This window comes from Pygocentrus nattereri, chromosome 7 (genome assembly GCF_015220715.1).
Source record: "Pygocentrus nattereri isolate fPygNat1 chromosome 7, fPygNat1.pri, whole genome shotgun sequence".
NCBI lineage: Eukaryota > Metazoa > Chordata > Actinopteri > Characiformes > Serrasalmidae > Pygocentrus > Pygocentrus nattereri.
Genome location: NC_051217.1, coordinates 30,039,071 through 30,050,790, shown reverse-complemented (window position 1 = coordinate 30,050,790; position 11,720 = coordinate 30,039,071). Strand labels below are relative to the sequence as shown.

The window sequence follows — 11,720 nt, the reverse complement described above, 5'->3', positions numbered from 1 at the left end:
TCATCCCTAAGGTGTTCTATCGGGTTGAGGTCAGAACTTTTTGCAGGTCAGGCAAGTTCTTCCACACTAAGCTCGCTCATCCATGTCTGTATGGATCTTGCTTTGTGCACTGGTGTGCAGTCATGTTGGAACAGGAAGGGGCCATTCCCCCCACACTGTTCCCACAAAGCACACAATCGTCCAAATTCTCTTGGTTTGCTGAAGCATTGAGTTCCTATCACTGCAACTAAGGGGCTGAGCCCAACTCCTGAAAAACAACCCCACACCACATGTACTGTTCTCCTGGAAACCACCCAAGCCAGACTCATCCATCGGATTGCCAGAGGGAGAAGGATGATTCGTCACTCCTGAGAACACGTCTCCACTGCTCAAAAGTCCAGTGGTGGCGCTTGGTGATGTAAGGCTTGGATACACTGTTCTTGAACTAATCTGAAGGTCACATGAAGTTTGGAGGTTCACAAATGTTTCACAAATGTTTCACAAATGTTTGTAGAAGCAGTCTGTATGCCTAGGTGCTTGGTTTTATACACCTGTAGCCACTGTGGTAAACACCAGCTATCCCTGAGTCTTATGGCACTGTGTGACATTCCCACCCAGCAGGGCAGTTGTTGTAATATCTTGGTTTTGTACTGATGGTTTTGAGTTGTGGGTCAGTTCTGACAGTGGCGGTTTAAAGGTGGCTGAGATGTGGACCTGTAATGGCCCAGGTGAGGGCCACATCACGTGCTATCTGGGTCATCTAATCAACAAACAAGTATGTTTACATGGTATTGTCAGCTGGTGGCAAACTTACAAACAATTAGAGAAACTGGTGACTAATCTACAGAGAAAATAACAATAAGCTTCCTCAGTTTAAAACTCTAAATACAAAAGTTTTAATTAAGTAGGTTTAATCTGTTCTACAAATGGATTTCTGCAGCACTTCAATTCCCTGCACGCTAGCAGTGCCAAAACTGCTGTATATAGGGCTGAACGATTGTTTTTATATCGAAATTGCTATAAGAGAGTAATAAGAGTAAGAGATCTTCAAACCACAAGAGCTAGTTTTTTTAAAAAAAATATATCTTACATGATCAAAAACTCAAGTTTTAAGTGGGGAAATTTGACCTAATAACACAAAAAAAAGTTTGTAAAATTCCTGTAGATAAAGTACATCAGTCAGAAGTCACAACCACAACTTACTGACTGCCTGGCACACTACATTCAGGGGTCAAGCCTTAAGCTATAAAAAGTGGATATTCTGGTCTTCTTGGCAAAAAAAGTCTGAACCTTAATTTATAGAAAATAATCACCATTTAATTTAGTCACAATAATAGTCAGAAAAATCACAGTTAGATATTTTCCCCAAATTGTTCAGCTCTACTCTCATATAACTTTTCTTATGTAAAAGCTCTGATTAAAGGAACAAATGATACACATTTGTATGCAAAAGTTTGAATGCTGCATCAAAAAACATTTGTTGCTTTTCTAAGTAAGAAAATAAGTAAACAGGGAACATTTTTAATGTATATTTTATGCATACGTTTTATGTATATTTTACATATTTTATTATTTATTTGATCAATTTAACATTGGGGGAAAAATAATAAAATATAAAAAGTGCCATAAATTTTGCACAAGACAAAATTTGTTTATTTTTGTCCCAATATGTTAAAAGTACCTAGAAAATCAATAAAACTAAATTTGACCAGAGGCAGTCACTTTGTCACACACGACTAGATCTAAAGATGCTTTTTCAAATCCTTTTCATTCTGTTTCTGCTCTTTCATGTGTTACTCTATGCTGTTTGAAGTACTCGTTCAGTCTTGGTATAAGTATCTTCTCCAATTCTGCTTTTAAAGCCCTCATTTCATTTAAACTGTCCTGCAAACGCATGATCTGTTTTCTCGTCTTCCACGCAAACCGTCCTGCGTCTTCTCCAGCTCTTCTTCCTGCACTGTGGAAATGAGTTTCAGTTTACTGACGTCTCTAAGTGTTTTGGTATTTTTGGTCATAAAGGGTAGAGGAGAAATAAACTGCTTTATGTTTTCTGCCATTTCCAAAGCACTCGTTCCCTGTGCTGACAATCCCAGCAGTTCCTTTGGTGTAAAAAGTTCAACAATTCAGATTCAGATTTGTTTATTGATCCCAGGGGGAAACTGCAGAACAAGCTCTGATAAATCTCCTGCACTCTTTCTGACAGCTTCATCATTGTGATACTGCAGCATCTTCTCAACATGCTTACAGATGTTGTTCAGGGGGATGAAGACTATCAGCCACTGTGCTGGATTGTTCCAGAGTTGTCTCTGCTTCCATTAAAAGTTTCTTCTGTTTGTTTTTGTCACCTGGAAACACTGTTAATACACCTGCAGTTGTTAAGTGCAGTAGGGGAGCTTTATCACCATAATCTCTGAAGCCAGTGTACTGGCATACCAGTCTAAAGCACCAGAGATGGCAGCCAGAAACGCACCTATAGCCTAAACTCCTACTCCTACTCCAAGTCCAGCTCCTACTGCTGCAGCTATACTCCTTCCTCTACACATTTTAGCTGCATTGCTAAAATCCTCTAAAACCTCATCAGTCCATATTAACATCTGGTTGATAATCTGTTCGAGTTCAGGCTGAAGTTCTTCATAAAGTCGTATGAACTCATTGCTGTTCTTCAGGAGGTCATCAGGTAGTTCTCTATGATAAACACAGACAGGAATATACATGTAACAGGGTTAATAATAGTTCAATAGTACATTAGAGGAAGTACTAATATCTCATAGTACAGTATTCTCTGTTTAGTTTTGTAATTATTATTACATTTTGACACATTTGTGACACTATTCACCCCTCGCCCCTACCACTTAACCCTTAGCCCTCTGTTTGTTGCATAGAGGTAGGGTGTCCCGATTTTTGTTGAAATGGAGGGGTATGGAGAAGAGTTAAGGCTACATGGCCCTCCAGTTGGAGGTTTTTCAGAGGCATACTGCAAGCAGTGTTATGAGGAAAAAAAGAAAAACTGGCAAGACGTCTGTGTAAGTGACCAAAGAAACCCACAAATGGGAATTTTTCTCAGTTAAAAAATGACAATAACCATCATTTTGTCTTAGTTTAATGCGGTTTAAATGTATAATGGTCCTTTTCTTCATAACAAGCATAACAAAAACCTATATAGTATAATGGTATTTCTTTCCACCTTAAATAGTCCAGCAGTACTGATGCCTGTAGCACCTGAACGTAACTGCTGCTCCATTTAAGGTGAAATGGGGAAAATTCAAACAAGAAGCTGGCAAATAGCTGACTTCAGCTCCATAACACTGAAGAATTAGGGGTGGGTGATAAAGTATTGTCATATCCCTCCTTTTTGAAGGCATGAGCTTCCTTAAATTTAACTAAAGACGAGCAGTGAGGTTGCTGAACTTTACCCTCCTCTGCTGTCACTGCACCGCTAGCAGCCTATTAATGAAGAAATGTTCTGTTTATTTAAGGGGTGTCCCATTTAGTGAGGGAGATTTCAACCACTACCCCTTGTAAGTTCCAGGGGGCAAGGGGTAGAGGTAAAAAGGAGAAATAGGATTGGGCCTATAAACGATTTATTATCCATCAAGTTTAGCTACATTGCACAAAGAAAGCATTTTTGAAGCTAATGGACTTGATGAAAGTTTAATTGTGTAGGTTGTTGATGGGGCTGCAACATCAACTGTCACACTGGTTGTTAGCTTTTTTTGCACTGGCTGTGGGCCGTTGAAAAGATGGTTCCTCAAGTGTTCCTTAGTAAAGAAAATGGCTCTCTATAGAACCATGAACACTGAAAGATCCCTTTGCAGGATTAAATGTTTGTTTGCATCATGAAATGGTTCTTCAGACTGAAGGAGAATGGGCTCTAGATGAAAAGGGGTCTGTATAGCACCAAAAAGGGTTCTTTTGTAACAATATTGACTGGGTGGTATATAGAATCCTCTTCCATAAAGTTCTATATATAGAACCATCTAAAACACGTTCTAAATCAATCTAAAGGGCACTTTCATGATGCAAAGAAGGGTTCTGTGATTGTTTATGGTTCATGGTTTTACATAGAACCAATTCCTTTGCTAAAGAACCCCTGAAGAACCGGATTTTTAAGAGTGTAGATTACTTACCTTTAAAGTTTTGGCTTTCCTCATAGTGTGGATTAAAAGAGAGGTAACAAAGTGGTATTAGTGTCTTTTAGATATACAGTCATATTCAATAAAAACTGAATATCAGGGATCAATCATAATACAGTGAATTTCTTCAACATACATTATCTTTATACAGAAACACTAAAAAAAACATGATTATTTAAAACAAGTTGTTTACTCACCTTTAAAGTTTTGGCTTTCCTCACAGTGTGGATTAAAAGAGAGGTAACAAAGTGGTATTAGTGTCTTTTAGATATACAGTCATATTCACTAAACACTGATTATCAGGGATCAGTCATAATACAGTGAAAGTTTTCAACCTGCATTATTATCAGACAGAAACAATGAAAAAAACATGATTATTTCAGACAAGTTGTTTACTTACCTTTAAATTTTTGGCTTTCCTCACAGTGTGGATTAAAAAAAGAGAGGCAACGAAGTGGTATTAGTGTCTTTTAGATGTACAGTCATATTCACTAAACACTGAATATCAGGGATCAGTCATAATACAGTGAATTTCTTCAATATACATTAATATCAGACAGAAACAATGAATAAAAACATGATTATTGTACAGAAGTTGTTTACTTACTTTTAAAGTTTTGGCTTTCCTCACAGTGTGGATTAAAAGAGAAGTAACAAAGTGGTATTAGTGTCGTTTAGATATACAGTCATATTCACTAAACACTGAATATCAGGGATCAGTTATAATACAGTGAATGTTTTCAAGATGCATTATTATCAGACAGAAACAATGAAAAAAAACATGATTATTTCAAACAAGTTGTTTACTTACCTTTAAAGCTTTGGCTGTCCTCACAGTGTGGATTAAAATAGAGATAACAAAGTGGTATTAGTGTTTTTTAGATATACAGTCATATTCACTAAACACTGAATATCAACGATCAGTCATAATACAGTGAATGTTGTCAAGATGCATTATTATCAGACAAAAACACTGAAAAAAACATGATTATTTCAAAGACGTTGTTTACTTACCTTTAAAGTTTTGGCTTTTCTTCACAGTGTGGATTAAAAGAGAAGTAACAAAGTGGTATTAGTGTCTTTTAGATATACAGTCATAATCACTGAACACTGAATATCAGGGATCAGTTATAATACAGTGAATGTTTTCAAGATGCATTATTATCAGACAGAAACAATGAAAAAAAAACATGATTATTTCAGACAAGTTGTTTACTTACCTATGAAGTTTTGGCTTTCCTCACAGTGTGGATTAAAAGAGAGGTAAGAAAGTGGCAGTAGTGTCTTTTAGATATACAGTCATATTCAATAAACACTGAAAATTAGGGATCAATCATAATACAGTGAATGTTTTCAAGATGCATTATTATCAGACAAAAACAATGAACAAAAACATGATTATTCTACTGAAGTTGTTTACTTACCTTTAAATTTTTTGGCTTTCCTCACAGTGTGGATTAAATGAGAGGTAACAAAGTGGTATAAGTGTCTTTTAGATATACAGTCATATTCACTAAACACTGAATATCAGTGATAATACAGTGGATTTCTTCAACATACATTATCTTCAAACAGATACAATGAAAATAACACCAACTAACATGTCAGTCCACTTTGGCAACATAATCTCCCAAAGTCAATAGAAATTAAAACTACAGTGTTATTAGCTTCAGCTAAAATGTTAATAATTCTTACCAGTCTGTGTGGATCATCATTAAAGGTTTCTTCTGCAGGTCTCACTGATAAGTGCAGTGTTGGGGCTCCATCACTCAGATGTATGCACATAAATAGAGAAATATGTGATGACACAGACTCTTTTTGTCTGTTTGGTGAAAGAGAAACTAAATAAATAAAACATGTTTACCTTTCCCCGCGACCCTGACGGAGAAGCGGCTTAGAAAATGGATGGATGGATGGATGGATGGATGGATGGATGTTTACCTTTTCAATTTCATTCCTCCTCACAGTGTGAACCCAGATGAGGAGGGAGGTAAAAAAAAATTGCTTCATAATTCGAAAATTGTTTGTTAATAAAGAGAGAATATGGAAGAGCAGATAAATTACAAATCAATTCCATAACACGTTAACTAAATAGAAATGAAAAAGAAAAATAAACTAACGATGTCCGACCACTCTGATGACAGAATATTGTTTTAAAGTCACTGGACATTTAAACGGATAGTTACATTAGCTTGGGCTAAAAAATGCAATTTACACTTACCAGGCAGTGTGGACAGTCATTCGATACATCAAACATGTAGACAAAAAGAAGAAAACACTATATTAATTCCTCTACAATGAGAACTGCACATCATTTTTCAAGCAAAATATGCTTATGTTAGGTAGTTTCTTTACTTACTTTAATGTTTTTAAATTCTTCACAGTGTGGATTAAGAGGGAAACAAAAAGTGGTATTAGTGTCTTGTAGATATAGTCACATATATAAAAATATATAGTCATTTAGAAATATATTTAAATGGAAAAATCTGGTTCATAACAAGAAAATTCTTTGTTAATTAAAAGAGAATATGGAATATCAGTTAAAATACACATCATTTCTGTAACACATTATCTAAATATGAATAAAAAACAAAGTAACAAAGTTCGACCACTTTGATGATAGAATATAGTATTTGAGCCACTAGACACTAAAACTGACAGTGACATTAGCTTGAGCTAAAAATGGTACCTTGTTCACATTTTAGTAGAGATGAGACTGTAGGGCAACCATAGTAGATCTACAATAGGACACCAATCATATATTGATCATGTGGCTGTACCATAAAACAACAATAAGGTTAGACATAAAATTGGCACACAACTTTGGGGGACACTGCAGCCTTGTTCAATGTGGACCTATCTGACCTCGTCACACGTTAAGTGGGTGGCGTCTACCTTGAACTAATAACACTTTTTCTTTGCCCAGTGACAACCAAGGGAGCAATATTGTGGACACCCACCACAATGTACAGGCCCTAGTCAACTGCCTATTCAGTCAACAACACAAACTAGCCCTCAAGGAACACTCCACTGATTTTTTTCAAATGCCTTCATTACTCAGTGGTCCAGACGTAAACAGAGAAATTTAGAGTGGCATGACGTGAACAGCTTCAGTCCAGAGATTAGGAACAACATTGATTTTTTTTCTTCTACAGTGCAGGTGACAGGAACCAAAGACTGCAATGTCTACAAAACAAATAAAACCACTTTATTTACTATCCAAAACCACCGGATGTAGATGATATAACGATTATTGTAAAATGCAGACTATTTTGCCCTGCAACTCCCTGCATGTACCCCTCTGCAATGAATGGGTGAAAAAATATATGTATACTTTTTAGGTGCATCAGTCAACAAAAGTATATGAAGTTAGTCATGGTTTTAAACTTGGTGACATCTTGGCAACCAAAAGACATCAAAGTACTCTTAAATTACTGAGTTATGTAAGATTACTGTTTCTGATGATGGTTTAATGTTAGAAGGAATCCCAGACTGTCTCATGTCTTATCCATGGCCAAATTAAACATGGTCATGTTAAATACTAATCAAAGCTTTGCTTTAAACTCTCATACAAAAAGGCACCAAGTTTGTATGAGCTTGCAATGCTGAGGCAGCAAAATTAAATAGTAACGTTTTATCAGCCAGTCTAAGATAGCTAGCTAACTAGTTGTCTTAAAAGTGGCTGGCTGGCAGTGTGGTGGCAAGATCAGCTTACTAACCCACAGCATACAGATAATCAGTTTCACTGCATTAGCTCACAAAAGTTAGTTAAAAGATGTAAACAGTTAGCTTAGTCATTAGCTGGTCAGGTACCTAACTTAGAAGTTAACTTAGTCAAGAAAATGACTTGGAGATTTACATTCATCTACCGACCGTGTGTACTAAGAAGTTAACACTAACTGGTTATCTAGATAAAAACAGCAAAAGTTGGGCTGTTAACTTTAGCCAACTAGCTGTTTACATATGTCCACAGAGGCTGCAGCAGCTAAGCTAACTAGGTTTGCTAGGCTAGCCTTACATCGACAATGAACCGTCGCAGGTGGGCTTAAATGTTAACGATAGCTCTACAGACAAGACGCGCACATATTTAGGCATCGTTGCTCATACAGATATCTAAATGTTAGACGTACTATTTATATAAGCACAACTTCCAGCAGTAGCGTTACTCACCAAAGCCGACTGAAAACTGTTACTAGTGAGCGACGGTTAAACCGGAGACGTTCAAGTTTCTAACGGAACGTTTTCCCCCAGGAAAGACGCCGCTGTGAATCAGTGCAGACGTCACTGAGAGCCGACTCGCGAATCGAATCCAGGTGACTGTGACGGGCATCTGCTGTAAGAAAAGATTCGGAACGGAGTCATCTGATGCTAATAGAGCTTACGAGTCATTGTGGACGGTCACTGAATTCAATCACCCAACATGTAGACAAAAAGAGGAAGACAGTACCTTTATTTCTCTACAGTGAGAAGTTTACATCATTTTTCACATGAAACATGATTATTTTGCACAATTTGTTTATGTACCTTTACAGTATTGTAATTCCTCACAGTGTGGACTAGACTAAGAGAGGTAAAAAGGATACATAGTCATATTCACCAAACAACAAATATGTGTTGTTTATAATATAATATATATTATCACTAATAATGCAGAGAATTCCTCTAATGTACATTATCCAGATACTCCTTATAATACTGGATCACTTCTGCTTTTCTCTTCACACTGTTGTCATCATGTATGGTTTCCCTCCAATGGCACACAGCTCACCTTGGTCATGTTGCCATTGAACCCAAATTCTGAACTATGCATCCCCTCGTTTAGATGGCTTCGTGGCAGGTGGTATGTGCAGTGGGTTCTGCCGAAGAGTCCCCACAGTGCTCAAACCAAACACAGTCACCACCCAGCCACAGCAAGACATCGGACAGGAAGGCAAAGTGAAGAGGAAGAGCACAGTAGCTGGTGTACTCAGTGCACCAGGTCTGTGTGCACAAACATGTAGTTGTCATTTGAGAGGAATGTGAGCACTGAGATGGCAACTTGTGCTACAGTCATGTGATTTTATTTCATCAGTTATATTACTATAATTTTATGGTATGCAGTCATTTTCACATTCACTGAGTGTTATCGGCAATCAGTGATACGTGGACGTTACATGTGACAAAGTGACAAATAGACATGTTTTAAGTATTGAATGCATTATTTTGTATGTTTTTTTAATCTCACTTGCACGAGTGAGTCATTTCAGACCCATGTATGTAAACTTGATGTAGTAATACAAAAATTATACTTGTACAATGTAAGAAATAAAGAATAAAAACAATCATTTGTGATAATGGAATAAAATAGTTCATGAATATCTGGAATATTAAACAGTGAAATAAATAGATTTTAAAACATATAGCAAAGAAATACTCAGTCACGCAGGAAACAATATAGGAGATTAATACGCGTCCTTATTGGCCCATGTTGTGCATTAGAAAGGAAGCAATATAAAAATGATTCATGAATGAAGTTATGAATGAAATTGATAAAATAAATTTATTCCAAAGATAAAGAGAATAAAAATTCAGACAGGTCACTTTTGACCCGTGATCAGCATCAAAGACCTGCATCAAAGTTCCCATACAGCCATTAACCAGTGACGACATTGTGGGCTGGTTTCTCAGACCTAGATTAGACTAATCTTGGGTGTAAAAAATAGGTCTAGTGCAGATTAACCACTGAACCTTCAATTTAGTCAAGACTACATGTCCCGGAAACCAGACATTTAAAGCACTCGTCCAACATGTAGAAAAAAAGAAAAAATACACACTGCATTCATTTCCACACAACAAAGACGGGATAGAGTTTTTCACATGATAACAACTATTTAGACAATTAATTGTGTTACTTTTTCAATCTGGTCACGACTTACAGAGTAATATCAGAAAAATATGTAAAAAAATGTTCAAAATGAATAACTAGAAAAAAAGGTGTCTATAAAGAGAGAATATGGAAGATCAGTTAAAATACGGATCATTTCTGTAACACGTTTTCTAAAAATGAATGAAAAAATAAAAGAACTATGTCAGACCACTTTGATGATAGAGTCTAGTTTTAAAGTCACTGGACATTAAAACAGCTGCAGTGATATTACCTTGGGCTAAATATTAAATGCTAATTACAGAAAGCGCTATTAATGTCTTGTGGATATAGTCACATTCACTAATCACTGTAGATCAAAGAGAACTACAAAAACACAGAATTTCTGTAATGTACATTATCTATATAGAAAAAAAAGGAAAATACCAACTAACAAATTAAACCACACTGACAACATTATCTCTCACAGTCAGTTGAAATGAAAACTACTACACTGCTACGAGCTTTAGCTGAAAATGCTAATCATGCTGACCAGTCTGTGTGGATGATCATTCAACGTTTCTTTTGCAGGTCTTACTGATCTTACTGATGGAGCTCTATCACTCAGATGCATCAAGTAAAAAGAGAAATATATGATAAAGACTGTTATTGTCTGTTTGGTGAATGAGAAACCAAATAAATAAAAACAGATTTTACCTTTTCAATTTCATCACTCCTCACAGTGTGGACCCAGATGAGGAAGGAGGTGAAAAATGATAGTGTCATTTACAAATGTAAGAAAATGAAAAATATTATTGAGACCTAGAAAATAAGTTGTTAATAAAGAGAGACTGTGGAAGATCAGTTAAAATACACATCATTTCTCTAACACATTATCTAAATATGAATAAAAAACAAAGTTAGACTAATTCGATGATAGAATATGGTCTTTGAGCCACAACATACTAAAAATGACGCAGTGATATCAGCTTGAGCTAAAATTGCTAATAACACTCCCCAGTCAGGGTGGACGGTCATTTGATTCACTCAGCCGACATGGAGACAAAAAGACAAAGACATTATATTTTTTTCGCTACAATGATAACTGTACATCATATTTCACATAAAACATGATGATTTTAGATAATTTCTTTACTCACCTTTAAAGTTTTTTGATTTCCTCACAGTGTGGATTAAAAGAGATGTAACAAAGTGGTATTAGTGTCTTTTAGATATACAGTCATATTCAATAAACACTGAATATCAGGGATCAGTCATAATACAGTGAATTTCTTTAACTATTGTTGACAGACAGCAGTAAAAACAATCAAAACAATATTAAATAGTCAACACATTAACTGGGAACCTGAGTTAACACAACACCAACAACCAATTATAAAGAATCAATTAAACTGATTAAACTTATTTTATAACCGCTAATCCTTTAACACTTCAATTCACAGCTAACAGTGTCCCAGTAAAGTGGACTGTATTACTTCACATTCAGTTACTGACTGTGTGCAGGTCTTTATGTAGAGACCTTACAACCTACAGTTCAAACGCTCTGATTCACTGTCCTCTAATGTTAGTTATATGTGACTGCTGTGCATCTTGTATGGATGGTGTTAATTCAGTCATTAACTAGAGCTGTATGTTCAACTGGAGCCGTTTTATTTTAAAGATTACCGTCTTTACTAGAACTAGGCTGCTCAGCTAGACAACAGGCTGAAAGATATCAAACATGCTCAACAACTACAACATTAACA

At 36.1% G+C, this 11,720-nt stretch overlaps 1 long non-coding RNA gene across 2 annotated transcripts; it reads right to left on the bottom strand.

The window, feature by feature from the left end:
* Positions 1 to 2,101: 2,101 nt before the first annotated feature.
* LOC108431190 lies at positions 2,102 to 5,144 on the bottom strand. 2 transcript variants are annotated; one of them, XR_001858129.1, is made up of 3 exons: positions 5,127 to 5,144; positions 4,310 to 4,323; positions 2,102 to 2,664 (listed from the first exon to the last, which is right to left on the bottom strand). It is a non-coding gene; the product is annotated as an uncharacterized LOC108431190 (long non-coding RNA). The 2 variants fall into 2 exon arrangements; XR_001858130.2 differs by lacking the exon at positions 5,127 to 5,144 and adding an exon at positions 4,107 to 4,120 and having other exon boundaries at positions 4,310 to 4,526.
* Between the last annotated feature and the right edge of the window lie 6,576 nt (positions 5,145 to 11,720).